This window comes from Taeniopygia guttata, chromosome 1A (genome assembly GCF_048771995.1).
Source record: "Taeniopygia guttata chromosome 1A, bTaeGut7.mat, whole genome shotgun sequence".
NCBI classification, from domain to species: domain Eukaryota; kingdom Metazoa; phylum Chordata; class Aves; order Passeriformes; family Estrildidae; genus Taeniopygia; species Taeniopygia guttata.
This window is the reverse complement of record NC_133025.1, coordinates 25,157,501-25,172,173: the sequence shown is the minus strand read 5'-3', so window position 1 is coordinate 25,172,173 and position 14,673 is coordinate 25,157,501. Positions and strand designations below refer to the sequence as shown.

The window sequence follows — 14,673 nt, the reverse complement described above, 5'->3', positions numbered from 1 at the left end:
GGTGTTTTTTTTCAGTTATTTTATTTTTATCCACCTGATTAATTTAAACCAAATGTACCAAACTCCATCTACCTGGGAGCTAATTTTCATTCAAATAATTTCTGGAAATTCAATTCAGTTTTGAAATGGATTATCAAAATCATGATTGTTCTTTTGCTGGCTGCATAAGTTTGTCATATGTATCTCTAAAGAGGCCTAGGCTACTGTCACATCTAATCTAATGAGCTCTGTAAAGCTGAAGGGTACGTAATACAGGGAAATTTTATAATAAGCTATTTCACAATGAAAAGATGTTTTTACTACTTACTATTTTAAATTTCACATACATCTGATTTTACATACTTTTTTAATTCATGGAACTTCATTCAAACTAAAGTTTTGCTTAATTAGCTATTGTCATCATAGTCAATCTGCTTTCTGGCTTCCTGAAATACCATGCTGATTTTTCCAATAGTTTTTTTAATATGAATGTTCATACCTAAGATTCTCTGGCTGATTTCTCTCTGTGTGCACATGTGTGTAGATTGTAATTTTTCAATAGTTTTATTCCACCAGAGATTTTTTTTGCTTCAAAACTGAAGTGAAAAAAGGGAATTTGAGGGATGCTTGGTTGATGGGTTTGTTTACATTGGCTATAGAGTATTATAGGTACGCCCATACATCTGGTGATAGAACAAAGTGATTTATGATTTCAGCAGTGTTCTTCATTAGTTATCCTCCCATATCTGAAGAAAAACTGAAGTGTCTGACAGTTTTACTTTTGCTGTTTGCCTGGAAATAGTTTTAGGGCATTGCATCTCTGTGATGCTGTCTGAATGTGTGAAGTCAATACAGAGTAGTCTGGTTTTACATCTATTTAACATAAATACAAATGACTACTTCAGGTGCATACTAAGGCGAAGTCAATGTTAGATAATTGGTCTCTTGGAAGAGGGCTTTATTGCACCAGACAATAGAAGGTTACACCTTGTCTCTGCCTTTCACCTTAATAGTCCAGGCTCAAGGGCCTTTTTGTCACCATTCACAGTCAAGGCACTTTTAGTCAACACATTGTTGCCAACACATAGTCAACACAGCTTTAAGAGACAAATTATGCAATCTGATTTAGACATCTAATTAGGATTTAATGAATTGTGCCACAGAAATACCTATTTTTCTCCTTTGATTACTTCAAATGACTATTTCAGATTTAGATTGTAGTGCAGACTTTTTGCATTTGGTAGAGCGATATCCCCTATTATCACTTGTATTTTTTTTTCCTTTAATTTCTTCTAAATAAATTACTGCCTATGAAATGAGCTGGATTTACTGTCAATTGAGTTTTACCTATTCAAACCAGGCATTTTAGACAACATTCTACATAATCAAGCATACTCAGGTTTGTCTAAATTCTGTTATGGTAGCTTCCCTGCTCAGGGAGAGAATTATAGAGAATTATTAATTCTGTTTCAGTATGATTTTTTTTTTCTTTTTATCTTTTTCTTTTTCTTTTATTTTTTTTCTTTTTCTTTCTTTTTCCCTAGTGTTTATCATTAGTTGAAAGCAACAACTAGTTCTAGTTGAGATATTGTGTTCAGGTGATGTGGCTCCTATCCCATAGCATCAAGGGTTGGAAATATTCATTCTGCATGGGCTACATTAAACTTCAGACTAGTCATCTAAGTACTGAAATGGACTTGATACAGACAAAGTATTTAGTGTTCTATCCCAAATGCCTTAGCCATCACTTCCACTCTTTGGGGGGATTCAAACAAAATTTGCTGGCCTTTTCTATTACAAAAAATAAAATGCATCAGTCTTTGTTTCTTTTGGAAAATTTTGCCTATTTTTTCCTGAGGGTTGTTTCTCTTAGAAACGTGTTGTATTCTTTGCTTATCTTTGAGATTACAAGTTTAACTGCTATTTTTATTAGGAGTATGGTGACTTCTAGAGTGAATTTTTTAGCAAAGTTTCTAGTGTTTAATTGTTTTAGTGAATTTCCTATCTTCAACTGTGTACACTGTTTCTTTGAATACATTAAAATATTGCAGTATCTTGGTAGTTCCTTAGTTCTCATCTGTTATACAATCTCATCTATTATAAATCACATTATGGTTGCACAAGAAATGCAGTAAGCATCTGTATTTTGTGATGGGAATTTCTTTCCTTTAAGTATGCTCAGAAAGCACAGAGATTCCACACTTTGCTGTATTTCTTGGCATCTGGCCATTATTTAACATAAATCAAATATATACAATAGATGTGCTTTTGTTATTACTTGACTGTTTCAAGATTTCTGTAGTTCAGATTCATCACATTCCTTGTGTTCTTGGAATTCCTTTTGTTGATTTCAGTTATAGAAAAGCCTATGAGGCACACTCCAGAAATTTATTTTTTTCACACTGCACGTCTTTTTTTATGTTAACATCCACAAGTGTATATTTACATAGTCAGCTATCATGTGCAATCTTAGTACAGATAATAAACTACAGGGTTGTTAATCATGCACCCTTCTCAACTGAACTTAACTAGTGTCTTTTCTTCAATTATTATAAATCTCTGCTGTTAAGACTAACAGTAATATTGTTCTTTCTTTTTCTTTTTTTTTTTAAACTTTGCATTCCAATTTTCCAAATGTATTTGATTTGTGGGCCAGAAGAGAGAATGTCTGATTTAAAATTTTTCACAAATTCAGTGTCCCTTACTGAAGCCAACAGTATGGTTTTGTAAATCATGGATTAAGAGTAGTTTCTAGTTGCCTAATAGATCACACACATGATTTAAGTCCTGTGAAGTTAAGACGTAGTAAATTTTCAGACTACAGTATTCATATGCATACAAGAATATTTTAAAGTTATTTTGGTATTTCTAAGATACAAAATTTAGCAGACTTTCTCAAAGGTACATAATTTTAAAAATTACATTTATAGAAGGAAAAAAGCTCAGTGGTGCATTGTAATACCTTTTTGAAGATTTTAAAGCTAGTTTTTTTAATATATAATTCACATTTCCTATATACATAGTGATGTATTTTTATATAAAGTTTCCATTCTAGTTTTGTTTGGGAGAATCTGCATAAATTGTGTATGGTTCCTCCATTCATGAATAATGTGGCAACTCCAAACTCGCACCAATGAAACCATCATACTTTTCATTTAATGTATGGTATATAGCATACATACAGACTTACACTGAGGTAGAGGATGATACTAAAAATCTCTTCAATCTCTTCCCTCTAGGCTTGAAAAATGATTAAAAAAAAAAAAAGTAGAAGACACTTTTTGTGCCTTGGGAAAAACAGATCAAGAAATTAAAACTCCAGTCATTACCAATAACCTTAAAATGTATTTTAATGTGCTGCAGCTTCAGTTACCCTCAGCTGAAGCTTCTCTATTTTAGCTTACAGGGTCTTGTGACCTCAGCCCATAGCAGAGTTTCAACAGTAATAGCGACAGCCTTCTTGGATAAATGTAAGTGAATTTTTTCCTCATTTCTATAGTTTCTCTCCCTCACATGCACTTTTGGCGTTTTGTTTTTCACTCAGGATGTAGACAGTATTCCTGACAACACTTCTGCTCTGTGCCAAGTAGCATGATTGACACAAAGTACAAGTAAAGCATCTAAGTGGGATTGCTTGCCTTTTAAATGTCACAGTATGAGACTCATCCTGTGCTTTTGAAATGCCAGTATGATGGTCATGCAAACTTTATTTTACCTGGAGCTAGCTTGATGGTAGTTTTCCTTATCAGCCAGGATTAATCTGCAAAAAATGAAGCGGTACAAAAACATTTTGGCCATATAATCTTGTTTTAGTTAATGCTGAGGATGAAATCTAGAAGAATTCAGAGAGTAGTTTTTTAAGGAAAGGTTTGCCTTCTTCAATCAGCTTTATCATTTCAGTTCTGCTTCATGTCAGATTGTGCTAATCCATTTCTAAACTGAGCTCTGCATTCACTAACTATTGCATAAATCTGGAGCCGGAGCTGGGAAAGGCTACACATTATACATACTGCCTCTGTAACAACCTCCAGAAATATAAATTAAGGAATTAAGGACATCCTCTTACTTGGTTTCTGAAGAATACAACCTACAGCAGTCATTTTTTATTTCAGTAGTCATCATGCTGTTGTAATGGGGAGACAAAGAGAAGAAAATAAAAATAGAGTTATTAATTCAGAAAGTCTTATCCTGTATGCTGATAGCCTGAAGAAGCTGGCATTTGGTAGGAACTTACAAAAGATAGCTGGACTTAGATATTCTTTGGTATTTAGTCCTGAGTTGGCCTTCATCTAAATTCACTATTTCTGAATGAAGTAGCATCCTTGGTCTGTTAAATCACTGTACCACCCCTCCATTTTCTGTTTGTTCATATACCTAATTAATTTCTATTAATTTTCTACTTTTTACCATATATATGTACCATCATACCTAAAATTCAAAGATTTTATTTACATGTAAATAGTTGCATTGTAGCTCTTTAGCTACAGTAGGACCTTTTTAATGACCTAGCTATGCTAGCTGAGCACATGATTGCTCAGATGCAGCCTGTTCTCTTCACGTGATTTAATAGAATGTCTCTGTTCACAAAGTGTATGAAATGAAGGGCCACACCTATGGAGCAGTTAAGGCTAAAGCCAGCAGAAGTGGAACTGCCTGCCTCCACCCATCCATCTTACAAACATGACATTCAGAGATGGATACCGGCCTGCCTGGGGTTTTACCTGCAAACCTGCAGTCAGCTTAAAAAGTCATTAGAATTCTGATCTTCTAGCAAATATGTGGTTATGGTAATACCGCTGTAATAATTGTGAGACCAAATCATATATATAGCAGAGCCTGGAAGCTGTAAGAGCAGAAGTACTTGTACTGAAACCAGTTTATTTTCTTGAATTCTTGAATTGATTCAAACTTTAGTGTGCCATTTAGGTGGGAGTGGGCACTGCCATCATTTGCACACAGAAATGAAGTAGCAAAAGAAATATCATGCCTAGAATCTATTCTTTTTGACTAAAACCATATGAATGAAAAAAGGTGTAAAAAATGTTGTCTTGGCTTCCAGTTCTAAGGAGGAATGTACCGAATAATGAAGAATAATTCCTAAAGTTTCTGTGATGAAACAGTTTAGTAGAAATCTATGCAAACCCTAAGGACCAATGTCCTCAAAGTTAAAGTAATTTTATAATAATTACCATAAATATTAATTTAATTTCAAAAGAAGAGAATGTGTTCTTACAATTGCCATTGCAAAGCTGAGTTAATGAAAGAGCTATGCAACCACTGTCAATGGGAAGTGTCTATAGATTTTGAATGTGCTTGCATATAAAATAAAAACTTAATTTCTGAGGAATTTCACTAAATCAGCACTCTAATGACAGCAGTTTAAAATTCAGCCTTATCTACATGCTCCTCAAATACCAGTTATTTTGTTGGAGCCATGTATGCCAATGTAAATTCATTGCCACTCCAAGCTCAGCCGTGTACTTGTTATCTTTTTGACACTGTGGTTTATGTGACACCTCTGTCCCATTAAGTGATGTGATCCTTAAGTACAAAAAGTCCCCTGCTTTGATAACTGTCTCCATCTTGTAAAAGCATCAAGATTATTGAATTAATACAATGATAATGTGATTCCATAGGTCTTGTTAAAACAGTATTCCCTTCATAATAGTTAGAGTCTGGTTTATTTCCTATTTTAACTTTTTATGTTGCTCTTCCAATTGTCTGTGAACAGGGGAGACAGAGAAAAGTTAAAAGAACATATATATATATATATATTTCAAATATATATAACTTTTTAACTGCAATATATAGCATGTTTAGCATTTTGTGTATATATAAATAATATGTAAAATATGCATATATATATATAGCTATGTTTAAGTGTATTGGGGCTTAGATATAGCTCATCATTGAACACTTTGGTACATGAGGACTTTAAAATACAGTAGAAAGGATTTTGTAAAAATTATATTATAGAAAGTGTGATGGAGCACGTTGGGAAGTTATACATTGTGAAAAAGCTTGCTATAAAATGATTTAAGATACCAAAAAGCCAGATGCTCACAAATCCAGCCTGCTAATCCTTTTGGCCAATATATATAACATTATGTACTTCATATGAGATACTAACTTCTAGGAATTTCCTTTTCTTTTCTATGTTACACTGTCATGCTTCCAAAAGTCTACCCTAGCACAGGAGGCATTTGTGCTCCGTAGTAAAAACCTGAAGATTTTGTAGAGATACTGAAGTATCACAGGTACTCACATTGTTGCAGTCATAAATATTTTGTTACATTATTCTAATGGTTCTTCATAATTGTCTTTACATCCTCGATGTATAAAAGGCAAAGAAATGTTACGACGCCAAAGAACTAAATCCATTCCCACAGTATATTACTGCAAATATAGATTTTATTCAGCCTGAAATCTCCTTTCTTTTAATGTTCCATGGGCACTAAAGTCTAGATGGCTGGAGTGAGTTGAGGGTTGTGTAGATGATTCTTTTCTTTTTCTGTGCACTCACTACTCCCACCAGATTTTCAGAGCCCATTCATTGTGCTGTTACCTACAAAGTAACAGGGAGAATAAAACTGAGAAATGTTCTTTTCTCAGTCTCTTTGGATCCTAAATTGGAAGATTCAGTATGACATAATGCAACAGTTGGCACTGTGGTTTTCTTCAAAACTCATAAATTCAAGAAATTGCTTTAGGATATCTTACATTGGGCAAAATTTAGCAAGATCACGGCTTTTGTCACTTTAATGAGTTTGCCGTTGAGAAACTCCCAGTAATGTCTGGGACATCACTATTGACTACAAACGGATAGAGATACAGATAGATGTGTATATATACTCTTTTTTTTAAGCAGGCCCTAAAGCTTTGCACTTCCCAAAGAAAAGGTAAATAGTCAGCTTAAACCTCTTCAGCAACTCTATAAACAAGAAGATGCCAACAGCATGTCCTCTCTTCTATTACCTGTCTGTGTTCTCCTTCCTGCTCTAATTTCTTTGTGTTTGTTGCCACTATTTGATATTTATATAGAGTTCACAAAGTTTGTAAGAGAAAAAAAATTCCAACTTAATAATCTTTAACTGGTCTTTTAATTGATTACACCATTCATATTTCTACTTTTCCTCTCTTTAAAATTTTTTTCTAGCCATTTTTATGACTTGTATCAGAGTCTGAATGCGCATAATTTAGAAAACTCTTCAGAAAACATAAGCTTGAGTTTTTTTACCAGATCGATAAAATTATATTCTTTTGTCCTCAGCTGGGTTTGCTATGGCTGGGAATAGTAACTATTCCACTGAAAGAAGCAAAAATGTAGTGAAAATTGTGAAATCTTTCACAATTTTAGTGTATCAGTATCAGTAGTAATAAAACTGATCCAGCATTGAACATTTCATTAGAGATTCCTTCAGTATTCCATTTATAACATTTTTATTGAAACTTTACAGTACTAAAATGCTCTGAAATTTTGGGTCAAAAAATATGAGTTTGAGGAAGTTGAAACATTCCTACTTTTTCTAAAGAACATTGTTAAAACTAGTTTTTCAAGGTTGCATAATGTCAAAGTCAGGTTCCTCTCAAAGCAAAACTTTTGGTTTGGAATTTCCTTCAGTAATATTCTTATAAGAACATATTGGAAAAATTTTATTTTAAGTGAAAAAAAAAGCTGAATTGATCGTAAGCAATATTTTTAATCCTTTAGAATTGTTTGTGAATCGCATAAGTTGCTTTTCCTGCTGTTGTCTAATGCTCATGCTTTATAGTTCAGAACTGGATTGTTTTTCTGCCTATTTGGGCATGAGCTAAACCTTGCTATAAAACCTGCAAACCTTAGTTATATTTTAGTTATATGAAACACTAGTTTTGAACCTTCTAGAATTTCTGGATGAAAAATGTTTTTCAGTTATCACTTTAAAGGCAAGTCTGAGTCTCTTCTTACAGACTTGAAGAGCTGTGGAAGCTCTGGTATCATGCAGAAGGTGAGACATGATTTTTCATTAGGAGTGCTGTAAACATTGTATATACGTGAACTGTGATAATGTCTTTTGTCAAAAAGAAAACATTTAGGGTCATGCGGTATTTAAATGAATATATCTGGGTTTTGGTAAGCCCAGTTCTCGAAACAATTCTCATTCCTGAGGTCAGTTCTGGGGCAGCTGTTGTTCTGTCAAACTTAGGGGCAAAGCTGTAGCTGAGTTTACATCACTGATGATGTCAGAGGTGGGTCAGGTGTAAAATAATTCACATTTTCTTATGTTTGTAAGATGCACTCCAGTATAAAAAAAAATTACTGATAAAGTTTTAATTGATATGGCAAGAATTCAGTAGGAGAATTGTAGTGGAAAGCATGTTTTAGCCATTTCATTCCAAAATACATATTTTGTGGGTAAATGGCATTATTTTTTTCATCATTAATTATATCTTTTCCAAAAATTTGCATCTTTTTATACTTGTATGTACATGTCTACAGATAATTAGTTTTAATTGATGCAGAGGACTTTTGTGTTAAATGTGCAATGATTTTGAGAAATAAGCAAAGAAAGTGCTGGAATAGGGGTGTTGTGGAATTCCCCTTTAAATTTTGTTTAAATATTTTAGACAAATGTCTGTCAGAAACAAACTCATTTATTCTACTTTTGAAGAGGAGGATGTCGTAGCTCACTTGCCAAGGTGCCTTTTTGTTCTGCAATTTGCATAACAATTTTTTTTATCAATAAATACTTTTATTTTAATTAAAATTCAAATTAGATTGCTATTGAGTGCTTACAACAGTTCTTCCTGTATATATATTTAACGAACATAGGTTTGTGAATTTTTGTTATGAGTAATCCAAAAAGTGTAAGAAAAAGTTACATCTATTTTTCTTAGAATAAATATCTGAATGCCACTAAGATAGTCTCTGAGTTGTTTCTAAAACTAAATAAAAGTTAGAGGTAAATAGAATTTTATACAGAAAATATTTTTGAATATTTGACATAGGATTCTGTCTCAAATGATGCAAAAGGTAAGTATAAGTAATTTTGAAATAAGTAACAAAAAATGTTACTTATTTCAAATTTACACAATGATGTAAGTAATACTGAATTTTCTCAGGCTCAAAGTTTTGTGATTAATTGATTTTGTGTCTAGAGAGACAAATAAAAACAAATTCTTCTAAATCTGTAATTTTCAGGAAAACTGTGCTCAGAGAACTTTGGAAAGTACTGCTTTATAAAATCCTAGGCACTTTCATGAAAAAAGTTTTGAAAATATTTAAAAGAAATAAAAACTGAAGAACTTAATGATTTCAAAACTAAGGAAGAGGCGTTTCCACCCACTTCTCCGTTTTGGGGCTGTGCTTGCTCTCTGGGTTACAGGGAGTAGAGGAGTTGAACTGCTGCGCTGCCCGCGGGGAGCAGAGGCAGATGCCAGGCTGCTGCTGCAGCTGGGGCAGCCCAGCGCCTGCGGTGCCGGTGTTGGTCCAGGGCAGAGCAGCTGAGAGGAAGGACTGAGTTCCTGGAGCCTGCTGGTTACCATCAGCCCTGATCAGTGAGACCCTTCCGTGCAGCTCCCAGCTGTGCTTTCAGGGCCTGCCCAGGTTCTCTGCAGTCACTGGGCAGCTGAATGGAGGTGGGGAATGGAGGGGAGGTGGGACATGGCCCTGGCCGTTGCAGCCGTTTAATGAAATTCAATAAACCCCACTTCTATGTATTTTCAAAGAAGCCATTTCCAGTGTAAGAAGTGTCAAAATATTTTCTTTTTTCTTATTTGCTTATCAGTAGTCCTTTTTTTTTTTTTTTCCTAGCAATAATCAGTTAACGTGGTTTATATAAATTCAAACTTAGGGTCTTGTTTCATACAGTGCTTGGTTTGAAATCTGCTGCTGCTATTTTTGACTGAAAGGAGTTGTGCACTCAAAACATCATCCCTTGTAGGCCTATTAAAGCTCTTCAGTTCCCTATAAATATTGCATCATAAGAACTTTAAAAATATGCATTTTGTTTAGTAGTCTTGGATGTGCTATATATGTTTTTTTTTTCTGACAAGCAGCATCCAATATCTAGTAAATTACAGTTCTGATCATCTTTTGAAAACATAAATAATACTTCTGTAAGCATATAATGGCATCCTTAACAAAAATATCTAGTAAATTACAGTTCTGATCATCTTTTGAAAACATAAATAATACTTCTGTAAACATATAATGGCATCCTTAACAAAAATGCATTATTTAAGAAATATTAAAAATATTTTGAGGTAGTTTGATGACGATATGTTCAAACATTGAAATAATGAAACTATTATCAGTATACAAGACTGAAGAAAATATGTTGAAAATATGTTGTACCATTTTTATGATTCATCTTGAGAATGAGTCAACTCAAATTAAGGTGCTCTGCCAGTTTAATTTAAAGATCTGTATTTAAAAATGACTAATTTTATAGCATGTATTTTCTGTTTATGTGCCTGTCACTTTTAAACAGCCTTTTACATGTAAATGCACGATGACAGTTCTATATTCTGTGTCATTTCGTCACTAGAGTTTTTCATGCTATAGTAATAATCCCGTAACAGATATTTATAGAGTTTTTACTGTTATTTTGACAAATCAGACATTGTTATTAAAGGGATCAAAAGAAAGTATTTCTGATGCTTTTTTGCATTAGAAGTTCTCAACTTTTTTTTTTTTTAAATATATGTTTCCTAGCTCTATTTTAGTGAACCTTTTACAGAAATTGTGTCTTTCTAGTTCCATTTTTTATGCTAACAGAAATCTATTATTGGAACTTGTTTCTAAACAGGTATATCATTGAAGAGCCATCCTTTTTGCTGTTTCAGTCATTTCATTGTAAGTGACTATAGCCAGCTGTGTATTTCATTAACTCAACTCATGAATATCGTGTGCTTTACCAGTGCTGTATGTGGTTCCCCTTAGAGACAGACTGTTTACCTGTAATTATAAAAGCAAGCAAACACTGGTTTATTATCTGAAATATTTGTACTTTGGAAAACTTGTTGCCTTTTCATGGATGATGCACTCTCAAGGTAACAAGTTTGTGGGATTTCAGCTGTGTTGTCCATTTCAGTGCACGCCTAAGCAGTGGCAAAGCATGGAATGGTTTGAGTTTGAAGGGACCTTAAAGATTGTCTGGTTCCAACCCCCTGCCATGGGCAGGGACACCTTGCACTAGACCAGGTAGCTCAAAGCCCCATTCTACCTTACCTTTAACACTTCTAAGGCTGGGGCATGCACAGCCTCTCTGGACAACCTGTTCCAGTGCCTCACCACCTCACATTTAAGAGTTTCTTCCTATACCAAAAACTTCCATCTTTCAGTTTAAAGGTGTCTTATCACTGCAGGAAGAGAACACTGTAATTCCTGAAGAAATCTTTAAATTTGCTTCATCCCTAGGTAGCACTTCATATTTTGATATTAAACCTGTAGACTACAAACAAAAAAAAACAAATTAAGTATTTCCATAGTCTTGAAAAAATACCCCAAAACATTGGCAGGTGGCATAGAAAGTCAGTGAAAGGACAGACACTCACCTGTGTCTAATGAAGGAGGTGACATTTCAGTAAATGGAAGGTACTTAAATATATTCTGTGTGTTGTCAGTCCCCCAAGACTGCTGATGGAAGTGTTTCTGGGGAAAGGAGCAGTGTATTGAGGAAACTGCTGCTTTGGGCTGTGTTGTAAGAGTGGGACTGGGGACTGGTGTTATGTCTGGTGGGAGGCACCAGGATAGCACAAACATTCAAACAATACCAGCTATTGAAACCGTGGACAGCATTCAGGTGTTTCCTTGACAGATACTGCTAAACTATATATACCCCAGTTTATGTGCAGTTTTTTCTGTATTCTGTTCTGGATATCCCTGTGTTATTTGATTTAGTGCTGTAAATCTTCCACTGCTTGAGAGCAACACATGACACATTATGTGACATAATGGGACAATTATTCTGCCACTATCACCCTAGAGCCCTGTGGCTTTTCAAATGAACTGTAAAAAAGTCCAAATGCATTTTGCCTAACCTAGGGCATTTAATTTTAGGTAGTCTTGTTAGAAGCAAAGTCAGTCTAACTTGTGTCTGCAGTAGAAAACAGAGACAGATGAGGACAGTGCTGGTTTTACAAGTATGGGACTAGTCAATGGATTTGCACATTGTGTTTTGTTGCCTCTAGAAAGTGCAAGCAGACATATCAATAAGATGGTTATTGTAAAACCAAATAAAATGTTATTGTACAAACCTGGCCCAAGTCATGGTATGTAAGATAATATGAAATTATTAATGTTAATGTTCTAATCAGTTCCCTGTCAGGCTCAGGTATCTAATAAGAGACAAAGGCAGAGAACTTTTGCCATGATAAATTTGTCTGTTTGGCTGAAAGTATTCATGCTAATACTGAAAAAGTATTCATGCTATTAACCATGTTATTGCACAAAAGGGCAGATTTTACCACAGTCCTGAAACAGTGCATTTGCTCTACAAATAGGTGTGTTTGTATGACCAAACAGCAAGCAAGATAGCAAAACAAGATCAGAAATTTCTACTCATGTAGAAATATGCCTGCACTTTCTATAGAACAGAAACAATTGAAACTGTCTTATTCATATAACACATCACAAGACCGTGAAATGCTGCATTGGTCTCTGTTTGGCTAGAAGGTTAAAACACACCTTTGCATTACACACCCAAAAGACACATAAACAATAAGTACTGGCAAATTATTCTAAACTGCACTGCACTGTTTTAAAAGTTTTAATTAATGAAAATCTCTTGTCAAATAGCTATAGAAAGGTCACGTATAGAAAGGTTCACGTAAATGTGAAAAAGTACACAGCAGTTCCCTGGCCTGATGAGTGATTTCTTGCCCTAGTTCTGGCATTTCTTGACAGTGTTGGTGACTGTTTCTGTTTTCTTGTGCTGTTTAAATCTGTGGTTGCTCCGTGGGGAGCACTAATAGTAATGGTTAGAAATAAATCGGTGACTGCATCATCTCCTTATTCTCTTTACAGCCAGCTTTACCCATGCTTTGTCTTACTGTACAAAAAATTAATTTTCTTGTAGTGAAGAGCTTGAAAGCAGCTTGTTTCACCTGCTCCAAGAAGCAGATAGATGGGCTACAGACCTGCATTTCATGATTGCTGGTATGGCCCCCTTTTATCACAAACTGGTCAAAAGAGCCTAAAGTGGACAGATAAGGGATTTTATTCAACCACCAGACAGGGAAATAGGTGCATTGGATTAATCTCAACACTTCTTGAAAGCCTGAGAATTGTCCACATGTCAGCTGCTCTTTGGGCCAAATGATAGTTTTTATTGCTTAAATTTGACTGAGATCCATCCATTTTACCCAGAGGTAGGAGCAACTAACACCAGTTAATCCCCACGCACTCCTGATAGATGTACATAAAGCTACAGAGTACTTGTCAGCCTTGACAGGGTAAATGGAGAACTGTCCTATTAAAGGCTACTTTGCCTGAGATCAAAAAATGTTTCTTTTATCTCTATCTAAATAATATACATAAGATATGCTACTGATATGCTTGGATATTTTGTTTTCAATCTTCTGCGCCTGCAGCTTGTGCCTTTGCTATGGCTGCCATGACTCAAAGGAGAGGGGACAGGATTGTGAATGGAAATGCTGGGTACATTGTGTTTGTCCTGGGCAAGGTGGCAGTGATATCCAAAACATTGTGACCTGGGTAGTCATTGTCTTGTGAGAGGGGAAACAGTGCAAATGGATTGGGGGTTTCTGATATCCAAGTAATGCAATAGTTCTGGAAAACTAATTTGGTTGGTGAGCCAGCCAAAGTCCTTGGGCTTTCTGTAGGTCTTGTGATGATATTTTTTTACATGTACTGTAGCTCATTAAAAACTGGATTGAAACATGAAGTATTATTTGCCATCAACTAATTTCAGACATGAGTAATTCACGGGTGTCATTGATCTGAGGCAAATAGGTATTGTTGCCCTAGAACTTCATACCCCATTAATCACATTTCAAGTCCATAAAGTGTTACATAATGTTTGTTCTTGAAACACTTTTAAAAAATAAATTTAAGTTTCTGTTTTAATTCTTTTTCCTGTAGTATTTGAAATGCATGTGTCAATGAAGAGCTGAGTTATACATTGCTGTATGGATGAATAAGGTATTACCTTTCATGCATGTTCGTATGGCAGGGTTGTCAGAAGGAAAAAGGCAGACCATCTTCAACAACAATATACAGGGGTGTCAGTAGCCTTTGATCTTTTTTCTTATCCTGTTTGTAGGTTTCTGTGTTTCAAACTTGCAGTATTAGTGTGGCTGTTCATTACTGCTTCTCTGTGGAAAAATTGGGATACCTTGGGCAAGTTCACTTCTTCCCAAGGATTCTCACTGCCTCTAAGACTTGAAAGTGCAATTTGCTGTAAAGCACTAGGTAACAACATAGAATTGGAACTCCATTACTCTGTACTGATAAGGTTTATCCTGAAGAAACTTTATGTACACTGACCATGGCTTGGAAAATTATATCACAAAATCAGATTTTTTTTTTTTTTCATTCAGTTATAGTATTATATTCAGTGTAGCAAGAAATGGTTTTGCATGACAGTACACATGTAAATGTCAATGCATATGTCATTTACAGTTACCTGGGTGTTCTGTGAGATTCACAGTGATCATGTTGGAGAAAACTGTCTCTGTTACACTAAATAA

The 14,673-nt window shown here is 34.8% G+C and overlaps 1 protein-coding gene across 20 annotated transcripts in view; it reads left to right on the top strand.

The window, feature by feature from the left end:
* The window catches only part of FOXP2 (forkhead box P2), a 396,471-nt gene that overhangs the window by 310,672 nt on the left and 71,126 nt on the right, over positions 1-14,673 (top strand). For 3 of the 20 annotated variants that reach the window (XM_072917785.1, XM_072917779.1, XM_072917776.1), the window contains one exon: positions 3,379-3,449. The gene's annotated coding sequence lies outside the window, so the exon portion shown is untranslated. 20 annotated transcript variants of the gene reach the window in all.